The sequence below is a fragment of the Oryctolagus cuniculus genome, chromosome 3 (assembly GCF_051225735.1).
Source record: "Oryctolagus cuniculus isolate XC-2025 breed Fujian yellow rabbit chromosome 3, ASM5122573v1, whole genome shotgun sequence".
Taxonomy (NCBI): Eukaryota; Metazoa; Chordata; class Mammalia; order Lagomorpha; family Leporidae; genus Oryctolagus; species Oryctolagus cuniculus.
In genome coordinates, this window is record NC_142869.1 from 16,411,161 (window position 1) to 16,426,835 (window position 15,675).

Genomic DNA, 15,675 nt, shown 5'->3' on the forward strand with positions numbered 1-15,675 from the left:
AGACAACAGAAAGCAGGGGAAAAGGGATCATAAAATGCCCAGGTTGTGTCTTTATTTGGAAGAGAAGTCAGCCAAAAGGATCACAGCTTTGAAGACACAGTACAGAATATGAATCTCCCACAAAGGGCATTGGCTGCTTTCTCATCTCAGGCAAATCCTGGCAGAAGTACACAGTAAAGACTAAAAATATTAAAAGGTTTAAAAGGGAGATCCCAATGGCTCTCCTGGTGTGGGACTCCACTCTGTGAGAAGTCACACTTGTGAGGTCACTGAAATGTGAAACAAAGAGGAAAGTGATGGAGCTTCAAGGACAAAGCTAACTCAGCTGATTAACATCAACCGGGCACCTGCTGCAGGACATGGGGCTAGTCTCCCCAAAATAAGCAAAGAATAAAACGGTATCTTCTCTTTTCTGAAATACAATCCAGCTCTGCATGTGTTAAAAACCTAGCTCCATAAACAGAAAGCTATCCTGAACAGTTATCAAATTATATAAAAAGTGAGAAATCCTGCTCTAAATGGAAAGTTGAATGTGTGGATTTAACTCGCTCTCACCTGACTTCCCATTAAAATGTTAGCAAGAAAATTTAAAGGGATATAAATTCCTAGCAATAAATAAAATAAAGGGATAGAGGGGCTGTCCCTGGCTGAAAATTTAGCAAACAACTATAGGGCAGAGGATGGATGCAAGCACGGTAAGATACAGATCAGAAGACCCCATAACCCAGAGCCTGCATGGAAGGGAAGGCATTGCAGGAAAAAGCCCATCTACCTCGCCAAACCCTGGTGAGGCTCAGCACCGAGAAACAGAACGAAAACAAACGTAGTGAAAGGAGTTGAGAACTTTGGCTGCTTTTCCCCTGCTGCATTCCCTCCGAAGCCACACATCTTACCTACTCATCCACCTTACTGTGCAGTCTATCATCATATTGCATGCCTCAACACAAATCCAATGGCCCCACAGGAAGCATCTCTCCATTCTTGCATTTAGGATGTCCTCAATCTACCAGGGACAAAGCCAACTAGCTGACAGGCCCTGTCCATATGAACAGACATTTTATTGCTTCACAGGTTAATTTGACTGGACAACAAAGATGATCCATCATTTCAGAATACAGACATTTTTTTAAAATGACTCCAAGCAATATAAAGATAAATTTGGCTATAGAATGGAAAAAAGCTATAATTAGTAATTTTACCCATAAAACAAAAATAAGATGCTATGTCAAGAGGAAAAATTAGAGTCACCCCCCAATCAAAAAAAAAAAAGAGCTAGTGGGAATTTTTTAATGACTGCAAGCAGAGGAACATTCACTACAAGGACTGAAAAATAAATCCAGATGACTTCTCAAAAAATAAGAGAAAGAAAAGATGCTAGGAAAATTAAAAGACCAACCTATGGATACAATATCAGACTAATTAGAACTTCTATGGGGAAAAAATTCCAAAATAGTGGAGAAAGAAATTATCAGAGACATAATAGAAGATAGTGAGAACCCAAAGGTGGCTCTGATCACTTTAGGGTTCAGGCATTAAGGAAACTCAGCACAATGGAGGGGAGTCTTCATCCCAGCCTCGAAGGATGTGCAGGATTCTAGCCAATGGGAATAAGCAGGAATTTCAGGTACAAAGCCCAGCAAGCGAAGTCTACCAGGGCATGGTTCACGTTCATAGAAACTTCATAGACTCGGATTCAGCTACCATTTCCCTGGCAGAGGTATCTCCGCACAGTGGTCTAATTCCCTCTATGCTGTATCCAACAGAATCCTCACAACCATTTACAAAGCTCATGTATGGATCAGGACATTCAGCCTGGGAGAAAGAAGTGATGTATCAGTGATCACACAGGCGGTTGGTCCCAGAGCAGAATCCACACCTAAAATGTCCTCAGACTCTAAGTCCCTCCCTGTCTCAAATCTCCGAGGCTGAGGGTCTTCCTCAGGGAAAATAAGACTCAGTGACCAGACAGGAAAGTTGAAGCCAGATTCTCAGAGGCCTCCAGTACTTGGTAAAGGAGTTTTAACTGCATAATTAAAGCACTGAAAAGCCGTAATTGAAAAGTGAATGACCTGGTGAAGACTAAGCTGGCAGCTGTTGACGTGGTTTGGAAAACAAAGGGACCTCTGAAGCTATCACCACAGCTCCTGCAGAAAGAGTTGGGTCAGCACTTGAGCGGTGGCAGTGGAATGAAAGAATGAGGAAGCCAAGTGTTTTTCAGTAGGGCTGGGGGAGCAGGCAATAGCTCATCCACAGGTACCCTCCAACCATAGTGCACAACTTGGAAACGGGAAATGGACATCACGCCCCTCACCTTGGGTCGCTTTTCACTGTTTCTGTGTAGCCCTCCATGTTTCCTGTGCTTTTGTTTCCAGCAGCCAGCACCTGCAGTTCTTCTGCAGAGACTGACCCTGGGGCCTCTGGGCCAGGTTTGGGCACAGGTGCAAGGATCAGAAACTGAGAATCCCTGTACTCCCCATCCCTGCAGGGCCTTAACCAACAATGGATGGGGACAGCAGTATAACACACATCCTAGCATCCTCTGCAGGATCTGGTGGAAACTTCCTTCTGGGGTGGACACTGCCTAGTTCACAGCCGGCACTTGCCCTCTCTGCCTCTGTTTCTCCTCCTGCTCTCTCCTGGGGACCTGGGAGCATGTCTTCCATTTGTCACTTGCACAGGCATCCTCATCTCAAGGTCTGCATATGAGGACCTCAACCTCAGACCAGGGGAAAAGAGGGAACAGCAAGTGTGAAACAGGAGAAACAAAAGGAATCGGAGGAGAGAGCAGCAATCAAGTCCCCTGTGTGTCACGAGGCAGAGCGTTTTTCCTTAGGGCCCACAGCAACCACCGCAGGATGTGCCTCCAGCCATTGAGGCAGCTTCTTGATGAGACTCAAGATGGCGTGCTGCTCCCAGAAGTCTGCAAATGTTCTTCCAGGCTGCAAGAGGTCTGGGAAGCCACCTTCCACACCATCATTCCCTGGGCTCCTCGGAAAAGATGGTGCTATTGCTCCAAAAGTGACCTACCTTGAAAAGGCTTCCTGTCCAGGAGTTTAGAAAGCTGGAAGGAGGAAGTTTCAGAGTTCAGAAGGTAGCTAGACCTTGCTCCTAGTGCACTCTATGCAGCTCCTCCTTAGTCCCTAAAATACACTGGGGGAGGAAGGATGTTTCTTTTTAAAAATCCTCTTGTGTCATCATTTAGCAAGGGAGAGAAGAAGCTCAGATGACATTCTGATCTAATTAAATTAGATCCCCCAGAGGCAGGGATCAGACAGGAAGTTCCTGGAGGTGTCCTGTCTCAAAACCCGGCCACGGGATCCTGACCCTTAGAAATACACATCTTTGAACCGTGGAGTGCTGAGCTAAGTAGCAGATTCCAGGGTTTCCTCGTTCCATGGGAAACAATATTCTCATCCCTGGTGAGCTCATTGTCTGATAAGCTTCATGAGTTCATCCGCTGTTGAGAAATTCTGCTTAGCTGCTAGTGAGCTCTTTGGGAAGGCTGTGCCATTTTGTTAACATCTGCGTCATCATAATGAACAATCTTAATAACCATTGGGCTGATCTGTACTTCCATGACATAACGATCAGAAAACCCTTAGCTAAAGTGGATACTGCTTCATATTTAATCATAAAGTTGGGGATGACGACATTTTCAACTGTTCACTAGTCAAACATACATTGAGTTTCTGTCACCAGCCAGGCACTGTGTAGATGCCGGAGACATAAAGGTGAGGCATGGGAGAAACAAATATGGCTGGGATCATGGCAACAGTAAGAGAGAAAAGTGTTACATTAAAAATTACAAACAGGTGGTAAAGTTGTAACTGACAAGGGCTCCAAAGGAAGACCACATGGTGTCAGAGTATAAGAAAATGATGGCATCAGAGGGCTTTGCGAAGACTTCCCTGAGGAAGTGACAAACAAGCTGGATGTGGGGGACCTCTAGAGCCAACAAAGTAGGCAAAGGAGGAGTGGATGGGGTTCTACAGAGTTCTCCTGTCCTAAGCTCAATGAAGACCAGAGCCCAGACAGCCCAGTGGCCACACTCCTGAGGTGTGGAGAGGAATGCTGGCAAGGTAAGTGGAGTCAGACGTCAAGGAAACACACCAAGGAATGAGGGGATGAATGCATATTATGAACAAAATGTGAAGATTTCAATTTTTATCAAAATCCACTTGTTTTAATTCCATTTTCTATGAACTATTTTTATATTATTTATTGAATTGGGGAGGGAGAGAAACAGAGTTCCCATTTACTGATTAGCTCCCCTGATGCTCACCAGGTCTCCCACAAAGTGTTTCAGGGACCCAAACACTGGAGCCATCATCGGCTGCATCCCAGGGTGTGAATCAGTAGGAGGTTAGATCAGAAGCAGAAGCAAGACTCAATTCCAGATGCTCTAATTTGGGATGCAGGCATACCAAGTAGTGGATTAACCCACTGTGCCACAATGCTCACCCCACCATTAACCTGTTTGAAGTCCCTTCATAGGATCAAATAATTCCATGTCTAGGAAGATACCCAAGAGAAATGAAAACACAGCTGCACACAAAAATCTGCATATACAAATGTTCATGGTAGCAGCCAACCTAACAGCCAAAAAGTGAAAATAGCCCAAATATCTATCCAGTGATTAATGGATAAACAAAATGTGATATAGTCATACAATCAAATACTATTGAGTCAATTAAAAATGAATGAGGGAGAAATAAAATGCTACAACATATATGAACTTCAAAAGTATACTAAGGGGAAAAAAGTCAGACACCAAAGACAGTAGACTGCATTTTATGGATGAAACATCCAGAACCAGCAGATCCATAGAGACAGAAATTAGGTCAGCTGCCTAGGGCAGGAGTTATGGGTGAACGGGAGGTAACTGTTAATGGGCACAGAGTTTCTCTGGGGGCTAACCAAAATCTTAACATCAGGTTGTGGTGGTGTTTGTACCAACTCAAATATCCTAAAATATGATTTTCCACTTGAACTGAATTATGTGGTATGTGGATTATATCTCATGAAATAGTTTTTTTTGGGTTTTTTTTTTGTTTTTTTTTTTTGTTTTGTTTTGTTTTTTTGGACAGGCAGAGTTAGACAGTGAGAGAGAGAAACAAAGAGAAAGGTCTTCCTTCCGTTGGTTCACCCCCCAAATGGCCAAATGGTCGCTACGGCTGGCGCACTATGCCAATCCAAAGCCAGGAGCCAGGTGCTTCCTCCTGGTCTCCCATGTGGGTGCAAGGCCCAGGCACTTGGGCCATCCTCCACTGCCCTCCCGGGCCACAGCAGAGAGCTAGACTGGAAGAGGAGCAACTGGGACTAGAACCCGGGGTACTGGCGCCGCAGGTGGAGGATTAGCCTAGGGAGCCGCGGCGCCAGCAAAATATTTTTAAAGCATAATAAAATTTATTTTGGGGGCCGGGTGTCTAGAGTTCCAACCATTAATCCAAACTCCAAGATAGAAAAGTTCCAAAGAACCACCTAACAGTTCCAGTGATTTCTCTTGTATGAAAACTTAGTCTCATTACCACAACCAGGTGAAGTAAGATCCAGAATGCAGTCTTTTAGCAGAACATACTGCTGTCTGAATAAATTTCCCACCCCTTGAAGGAACAGGACAGTGGGACAGGCAACCAGCACCCCGAGGCAATGAGTATTTTGTTGAAAGTTATCCATACTACCTCTACTACTATTCAACATTGCATATTTTTTAAAGATTTATTTATTTATTTGAAAGTCAGAGTTACACAGAGAGAGGAGAGGTAGAGGGAGAGGTAGAGGCAGAGAGGTAGAGAGAGAGAGAGAGAGAGAGAGAGAGAGAGAGAGAGAGAGGTCTTCCATCCGATGGTTCACTCCCCAGATGGCCGCAATGGCCGGAGCTGTGCTGATCTGAAGCCAGGAGCCAGGAGTGTCTTCCTGGTCTCCCACGCAACACTGTGTATTTTAGGAAGTACAACTTTTTAGTCAATACAACATCTTAGTACAGCTAGACAGAAGAAACAAGGTAGAGTTATAAGAATTCCCAAAGCAGCAAAACTATTGCTATTTGCAGCTGACATGCTAAAACAACTGAAAAATCTAAAAAATCAATGATAAAACCAAATCAAAAGATTCAATGAGGAAGCAAGACATAAAATTAATGTAAAAATGCTGGAGAGATTTCTGTGATAAAGCATTTTGTGAGAGCAAGGACTCTACACTGCATTCCACATGGCTCAGTTCTAGGAACCCAAACCCTGGTACCAGGATTTCAGTTCAGTACAAATCAATGAGATCTGCTTTGGCATATTTTGCAAACCAAAGATCAACAAAGGAGGAGCCTAGGGCGCTTAGAGATATGACCTGCTGTCTTGGACTCATCTCCTGGGGGAGGTGGAGGTGCAGTTCTCACCAGCAATTTGATGAGCCACAGGACTCTGAACCCTGGGGCAGGATCTGCTACAAGTGGCAGCAAAGGACATGCCAGCTCTCTTCTCCTCCACAATCTCCCTTTTTCAGGTGAGAAGGACCCAAAGAAAGGCTTGGGTGGGAATCTAGCCAGGGCTGCACTGAGTATCTGGGTCCCGGTAGTGTTTCCTTTACCTGGAGCCGCTGGGGAAGTCCCAGGTGAGAAGCTGTGAGCGTCTGAATAAGGAGCCAGCAGAAGTCATCCAGTTGACAGACCAACTTTAGGGCTATTAGCACTGATGGCAGACTCCACCCAGGAATATACACAAATGGAGATAAAAAGAAGGACCAGAGGACCCACAGTGAAATTATTAAAAGTCCAGGGCAGAGGCAAAGGAAGCAAAAGAAGCCCCAGAGTGTCAGTAAACAGGAATGGGGTTAGGACAGTGTTCCAAAGCCGGATGACGGTGTTGCTTGCTTGCCCCTAAATTTACTAAAAATACGACCAGTGTTGTCCACAGTAGGTGAAACTACCACTTGCAATGCCAACATCCCAGACCGGAACACCAGTTCAAGTCCTGTGTACTCTGCTTCCTATCCAGCTCCCTGCTAATGTATCTGGAATAGCAGCGCAAGATGGTCTAAGAATTCGGGGCCCTGTCACCCACGTGGGAGACATGGATGGAGTTCCTAGCCCCAGCCTGGGCCAGATCTGGCTGTTTTTACATTTGGAGAATGAATGAACGATGGAAGGAAGATTCTCTCTCTCTTGCACTCACATTTGTGTGTGATTATACATACATATATATACACATATATATACCTATTCATATATATACACACACACATACTCTGCCTTTAAATATTTTTAAAGATTTTTATTTACTTATTTGAGAGGTAGAGTTATAGATCTAGAGAGAGAGAGACAGAGAGAAAGGTCTTCCATCTGGTTCACTCCCCAAATGGCAGCAATGGCCGGAGCTGAGCCAATTTGAAGCCAGGAACCAAGAGCCTCCTCTGGGTCTCCCTCACAGGTGCAGGGGCCAAGCACTTGGGCCATCTTCTACTGCTTTCCCAGGCCACAGCAGAGAGCTGGATTGGAAGAGGAGCAGCTAAAGAGGTGCCTAAATGGGATGCCAGCACTTCAGGCAGAGGCTTAACTTACTACATCAATCTTCTGAAAAAAAAAAATAAATAAATTTCCTAGGGCCAGCACTGGGGTGTAGAAGGAGAAACCTCTGCCTGCAGTGTTGGCATCTCATATGGGCACAGGTTCAAGTCCTGACTGCTCCACATCCGATCCAGCTCCCTGCTAATGTGCCTGGGAAAGCAACAGAGGATGGCCCAAGTACTTGGGCCCCTGCACCCATGTGGTAGATCCAGAAGAAACTCCTGCATCCTGGCTTTAGCCTGACCTAGCCCTGACCATTGCAGCCATTTTGGGAGTAAATCAACAGATGCAAGATATCTCTCTCTCCCACTCCCTCTTTCTTCCTCTTCCTCTCCTTCTCTGTAACTCTTGCAAATAAATAGTTTTAAAAAATAAATTCGCTAAAATTTTCTGAATTATATACTTTAAATGGGGAAATATTAAAGTATGTTAATTATACTTCAGTAACATTGGTTTCTAAAAAAAGGTAGAAGAAGAGTGGGCAAAAAAAATTTTAAAAAGGTGAGCATTGTGTTGGTGAGTTAAGCTCCTGCCTGGGAAGCCCATATCAGAGTGCTGGTCCCAGCTGCTCTGCTTTCAACCCAGCTTCCTGCTAATGTACCTGAGAAAGCACTGGAAGATGTCTCGGATGTTTAGGCCTCTGCCACCCATGTGTTTAGACCCAGATTGAGTTCTGAGCTCCTGGTTTCACTCTCTGCAGCCCAGCTGTTGCATTATTTGGAGAGTGAACCAGTGGATGGAGGATCCCTCTCTCTCTCTTGCTCTCACTCTGTCATCTAAGTGGATCCCTCTCTCTCTCTTGCTCTCGCTCTGTCATCTAAGTGGATGGAAAATAAGTATATAAACATTTTTTAAAAGTAAAAGAAAACCCTCAGGCAGAAAATTTAAGTGGGAACTATTACCTGAGTTTTTCTATGCAAACCAAACTTGAAATAGCCAGGACGCTTGAAGTCTCAAGAACAGGACAAATATGTTGCCTGCTCTATGCCAAAGTTAACAAAACTCTGTTCTAAGAATACAGCAGTCTGCATGCTGCACAAATCCAACGTGTTCATTTATTCCTGGATCTACCAAAAGCACCTGGCCCAGTGCCAGCATGCAGTCAGCCATCAGCTGAGGGCTGTTTTAGGTGTTCAGGGCAGATGGTCAGTGCCATGTATGGATACCAGGGTTGGTCCAAAGAAGCAAGGACTGAAGAAAAACAAGGTGGGCAGCATACAGCAAGCCCCATGGGTCAGCAAGACACTAAGGCAGGGAAGAGGGGTTTGGAGTTAGTCAGTCAATGAACTAGGACCAAAAGTGCAGCTCAGGAAGGCCTGGCAGCATTTACCTGCAGGGGCCGAGCCTGAGAGAGCAGAGCCCACCAAACTAGCCTGAAGCATGCTTCTGGCTGCCTGGGTTCCAGCCCAGCTCAGTCACTCACTGAGCCACTGTGAGCTCCCACTTCCCAGTCCATTAAGAAGAGTATACACAACCCAGAGTACTAACCACTATGTGATCACAGCAAGCTACCAGGAACCTAGGAAGGGGTACACATGCACACATTTGTGTGGCACTGTCATGAGAATTTACAGAACATGCATCAAATACACGGTAAACTGTCAGTGTTGACTGTTGAAATCCTTATTACAGAATTCACAAGAATGAGGATTGCATCTGGCAGAGCAGGGCCCCTCAATGGGTTTTGCCAATCTTAGGTGATGCCGCCTTTCCGTATCTTTGAACAAATAGAAAAAAAAAGAGGAAGGAATTTGGAGACCAACAGGGAGCTACCAAACATCAAATCTGAAAAGCAATTCTTGTTATCGGTATCATGGTTGAAAAACTGTCCTTTGTCACATCTGGTGAAATGCAGCTCTGGCCATCAGTTCCGTGTCATGGGCACACAGGTGCCAGGCCTGTGTTCTTCATGCTCCACACGTGGGAGGATGGCTCTGCCTGCTACAGTACACTCCCACCGCTCTGAGCTGGAGGCTCTGTGGCTGCGGTGCTTTGGGAACACAGGAACTGCAGGCAGACAGGCACGCAGTCCAGTGATTCACAGAAGAGCAGAGGGTGGCAGTCAGAGAGAGCAACATGAGTTATCCCACACAGCCCCACGACTTCCTGTAAATGCGGTGGAAGCAGGAAGGCGAAAGCATAAACAGGCTGGCTTCAGATTTCACGTCCAATTCCTGCATGATCCCGTTTGATTCGTGGTACTAGCCTCATTTTTATTCTATTCATTATCAGTGTATTTCTGGGAAAGAGCAGAACAACTCCTCAAATGACTCAGAAGACCTAAGAAATTACTCATTGAATAATCACAGAGGGAAGAAAGGGAAGAGGAGTGGGAGGGAAGTCAGGAGGGACGGAAGGTGGGGCATGGGGAAAGAAGGCAGGAGGAGGAAGGAAAGAGGGAGGTCAGATGTGACCAACAGACCTAATAACAGGGTCCACAAGTGCTCAGAGATGGGGCACTACACACCACCTTTCCCCCTGCTTCCTGCATGTTGGCCTGTATTAAAGGCTAATTGGTGAAAACGATGTTACAGTCAATACTCATTCTCAACCTCCTAAAACAGACATGATGCTAGACTTGGAGGACATGAACGGACCACTGAAACACCCATGTCCTCAGGACTGTAAACGTATCTGCATAATGCACACAACTTCTAAGGTTTGATCCAGCCATTCCACTGCTAAGAGGTGGTTCTGTAGATAAGTTTCCAGTGTTGGCGAAGGTTGTGTGTGGTCACTGATTCCAACAGTAAACCTGGAATAGCCTAAATGCCCAGCAATGAGCAAATGGTTAAAGTTAAAATAAAGCCTTTCTGAGGAATACTATCTACCTGGTCTAAACTGGCATAGAAGATGTCCCTGGTATACTCTCAGTGAAAAAGCAGGTTGCAGCATCTATGTTATGATCTAACTAATTCTATATTAGTTTGCTAGGACTTCCATAACCAGCAGCACAGGCTGGGTAAGCTCAGGCAACATGAACCTACTTTCTCCTGCTTCTCCAGGCTGCAGGTGTGGGATCAAGGTGTTGGCAGGGTTGGTTTCTTCTCAGACCTCTCTCCTCCCTGTCCTAATCTCTTCCTATGAGGACAGCAGTCATACTGGATTAGAGCTCACCCTAATGATTGCCTTTGAAGACCCTGTCTCCAAATACAGTCCAGTCTGAGCCATCAGGGGTTAGGACTTCTCCATATGAACCTGGGACTCACATATTCTTCAAAAACCCTGCAGGGAGGACTTTCAGATTTAGCCTGTATTTATGAATTACTTGGAATTGCATAATATGCAATTTTTTACAAAACAAATATGGAATTTTTATAAATTTTGTATGTCTAAAATAATTTCCAAATAAAAGTTTTCTTTAAAAAATAAAGTACAGAAGGGTGGAGCCTCAGGCTTGGTCTGCCAAAGATATCAGGTGTAATCATCCCACAGGCAGGCTCACCACCGATGCCAGGAGCAGAATCAGGTAAGCCGGAAACAGCCACTGGAGAGCAAAGGAGAAGGAAACAGGAGAAGGCAAGTCCCTCGATTTCCCTCCTCTGTGAGAGCTCTTTAGACCAGCAAGTTACCTTCTTCTCTTTAATGGATGACCTTTAGAAAGATGCAGCATCTGATACTGACTTTGATGAAATTTTACATTGAAAGGAGGAGGGGAAAGGCCATAGCGAATCCACTGGCCATGCATGAAGATTCTAGAAAAGAAGTGTTTGGGAACCAAGGTCCCATAGAACGCAGTTATGGAAAAATTCGAACAGAGTAATAAAGCAGTAAGAAAAACAAAACATGCAAAGAACATGAAAACTGGGTTTCAGGAAGTATCCCTCTAGTTCAGATTGAGCTAAGGGCAGCACTGGCAGAATCAGTCCACTGGGTACAAGTACTGAGACATTTGCTGGAGTTACTAGGCACTCTTTCCTGCTGGAACTGGGGTTGTGATGATGTACGTGTGGAGATTCTAGAGGTTACCATGCAGAGTGGGGCTACCTGAGGACAAACCCAAAACAGAGGGCAAAGAACCATGGCAAAAAAGACCAGGTCCTCCTGACATTCACTGCAGCCCTGGATCACACCATACCTGAAGACCTCCCACCAGGGTTCTCAGTTCCATGAACCAACAGAATCTTCTTATTTAGTGAAGTTTGAATTGGAATGTTCTGTCACCTGCAGCTCAGAGAGTTCTCACTGATATCAGAGTTAACAATGAAACAGAGGCCTGGGCACCTGCAAAGGCTTCTAGAGGGTCATTCAGTCACAGCAAGATCTCAAGAAATAGGGCACAACTGAAAAAGCAATGAGAAGGGTAAGTATTTTGATGCCGCATTAAGGCACCACTTGGGGTGCCTACATCCCGTACCAGAGTGCCTGGACTGGAGACCTGGTTCCACTTCCCATTCCGGCTTTCTGCTAATGTGTACCCTGGGTAGAAGAAGGTGATGACTTAAGCACTTGGACCCCTGCCGCCCATGTCAGAGACTTGGATGGAGTTCCTGGCTCCTGGCTCAGTCTGGCTGTTGCAGGCATTTGGGAAGTGAACCAAGAGATGGGGGATCAGTCTCTGTCTCTATCGCTCTGCTTTGCAAATAAATAATTAAATTTCTAAAAGAACATGAAAATAAAGACATATAAAGCATGAAAGCAATTATTAGAGAATTTTTTAAAAAAGATTATTTGAAAAGCAGAGTTAGAGAGAGGTCTTCCATCGCTGGTTCACTTCCCAAATGGCTGCAACGGCCAGAGCTGGGGAGATCCAAAGCCAGGAGCCAGGAGCTTCTTCCAGGTCTCCCACGCAGGTGCAGGGGCCATAGGACTTGGGCCATCTTCTACTGCTTTCCCAGGCCACAGCAGAGAGCTGGATCGAAAGAGAAGCAGCCAGAACCAGAGCCCAGATGGGATGCCGGCACTGCAGAGGATGGCTGTACACACTATGCCACAGCGCCGGCCCTTATCAGAGAATTTTTAAAAAATGAAATACAGAAGCCATACACAAATACCCTCATGTTATAGACAGACATCACCTCAAAGAACCTACTGAATTCTGATTCCCAGCTTCTTCACCCCAAATCATCCATCGCATGAAACAGTTCTCACAATAAAGCTATCCAGATAGCTTTTTTTTTTTTGCCTATATAATCAAGTGAATATAGTATGCAGTTGTTATCTCACTCAAGGGTGCTTAAATTGTACCTGACTGATTAAACAGATTAAACAAGATCTTAAAAAGCCCTGTGCAAGGTCTTCAAGGAAGGAGGTACCTTTCTCTGAAGGGAGGAGAGAACCTCCACTTTGACTATGACCTTGTCTAAACAAGATAACAGTCGGAGAATTCAAAAGGCTTCCATTGCCTTGGAAACTCATGACTGGAGCATAGGGAGATTACTGATGCCATAAACAGGAGTGTCAATTTGTAAAGTCAACAACAGGAGTCACTGTGTACTTACTCCTCATGTAGGATCTCTGTCCTTAATGTGCTGTACATTGAGATTTAATGCTATAACGAGTACTCAAACAGTGTATTTCACTTTGTGTTTCTATGTGGGTGCAAACTGTTGAATCCTTTACTTAATGTATACTAAACTGATCTTCTGTATATATGGAAAATTGAAAATGAATCTTGATATGAATGGAAGGGGAGAGAGAGCGGGAAAGGGGAGGGTCGCGGGTGGGAGGGAAGTCATGGGGAGGGGGGGAGCCAATGTAGTCCATAATCTGTACTTTGGAAATCTAGATTCATTAAATAAAAGTTAAAAAAAAAAAAAAGATCCCTGTGCAAGCAATCTCAACCTGCATCTCTTGGGTATTTTCTGAAGGCAGATTCCCAGGAGCAGGACTGAGAACAGGGAACATTTTCAGCCCCTGGTGCACCTTACGCTCCCAAGGTGAGCTGTTGATTCATAGCCAAGGTTCACAAACAAATCCTGCAGTCTACTCTTAACCATGGCAACAGAATGGCCAACATGCTTTCCTTGTTTAATTTTCAGAGATCTTGTCCCAGCGCTCAGACAGCAATCAAACCCAGAGGATGGTCAGCAACAATGGCCTCCGCACTGAGGCTGAGCCGGCAGATGTCGTACAGGCAGGCAGAGCACCTGGCAAATACGGGACTGTGTCCTGGGCTCACAGGAGCAGAGCGAGAGTGAGGCCTCCCTGTGGGCTTGGGAGCCTGGCAGACCACGAGGCCCCTGAGCAAGACACAGCAGCCTCCAAGGCAGCACTGGGTTTTTAGAGCTGAGAATTTTGTACACCACACCTTCTCCCTCCCCTTTCTTTCCCATACAGCCAGAAGCCCCATCCACTTAGGTCTTCTAAGCCATTCTTAGACTTCATTAATTATCACTAAAGAATATCAAAGTGAATAATTTGAAAATTCATGGCTCAGGGCAAACTCCTTAAAAAGAAAAAAGCCTATGATATTTAAAATACCAGTAGATATGAGGAAGACACTGTGATGCAGCAGGTTGAGCCACTGCTTGGGACACTCCCATCCCATATTGGAGTGCCTGGTACAAGTCCTGGCTACCCCATGTCTGATGTAGCTTCCTGCTGCTGCACTTGGGAGGCAGCAGATGATGACCCAAATACTTGAGTTTCTACCACCCACACGTGTGGGAGACCTGGATGGAGTTCCTGGTCCAGGCCCAACTATTGCGGGCATTTGTGGAGTGAACCAGAGATGGAAGCACTCTCACTCACTGTCACTCTTCCAAGTAAATGAAAATATACACTTTATAGAGATTGGAGAGATACATATATATAAATATATAAACATATATAGATCTATATTATATGAGATTGATCTAGATCTATATTATATGTGAGAGAAAGAGATGGGTTGGCATTGTGGCACAACAGGTTAAGCTGCTACTTGCAGCTCCGGCATCTCATATGGATGATAGTTCAAGTCCCAGTGGCTCCACTTCTGATCCAGCTCTTCAGCTCCCTGCTAATGCACCTGGGAAAGCAGTGGGAAACTGCTCAAGCCCTTGCTTCCTTCCACTGATGTGGGAGACCCAGAAGCTCCAGGCTCTGGGCTTTGGCCTGTCCTAGCCCTGGCCATTGCTGCCATTTAGGAAGTGAACTAGCAGATGGAAGATCTATGTGTTCATCCATCTGTCTGTCTCTAACTCTGCCCTTCAAATAAAACAATCTTTATTAAAAAATGTATACATCAATACATGTAAGCCACCTAAGTAAAAGCTTCCTGACGTCCTCCTTTACTTTGTCAATAATTTCTTTCAGAGGGCAAAATGTGAGACCAAAAAGCGGGACCAGAAGTCTTCATCACTATGAGAAAAACCGTCAGAAACGCTAGGATCTTAAAGTTTTGATAAAATATCTGAAACCCCTAAGACTCCCTCCCTGATTAAACATGTGAAAGTTCACACAAGTTTTTTAAAAAACTACGAATGTGAGGAAAGTGGGGAAATATTTAGCCATAACATATCCTTAACACCTTAACAGCAAAGAGCCAGCGCCAAATAGGCTAATCCTCCGCCTTGCGGCGCCAGCACACTGGGTTCTAGTCCCGGTCAGGGCGCCGGATTCTGTCCCGGTTGCCCCTCTTCCAGGCCAGCTCTCTGCTGTGGCCAGGGAGTGCAGTGGAGGATGGCCCAAGTCCTTGGGCCCTGCACCCCGTGGGAGACCAGGATAAGTACCTGGCTCCTGCCTTCGGATCAGCGCGGTGCGCCGGCCGCGGCGGCCATTGGATGGTGAACCAACAGCAAAGGAAGACCTTTCTCTCTGTCTCTCTCTCTCTCACTGTCCACTCTGCATGTACCAATGTCATCTCACTAGTCCAAGTGATCAATTTCAGTTCACAATTGATCATAATGAAAGGACTAAGAGTCAAAGGAAGCACATAAACAAGTCCAGTACCTGCTAATACTAACCGATAGAATAAATAAAGGGGAGAGTGATCCAACATGGGAAGAGAGATACTCAGCAGACTCATAGAATGGCGGATGTCCTAAACAGCACTCTGGCCTCAGAATCAGCCCTAAAGGCATTCCGATCTGGCTGAAAAGCCCATGAGAGTATTTCAGGCATGGAAAGCCAAGACACTCTGGCAAAACAAACAAACAAACAAACAAACCTAAATGAAAGATCTCTGTGAGATC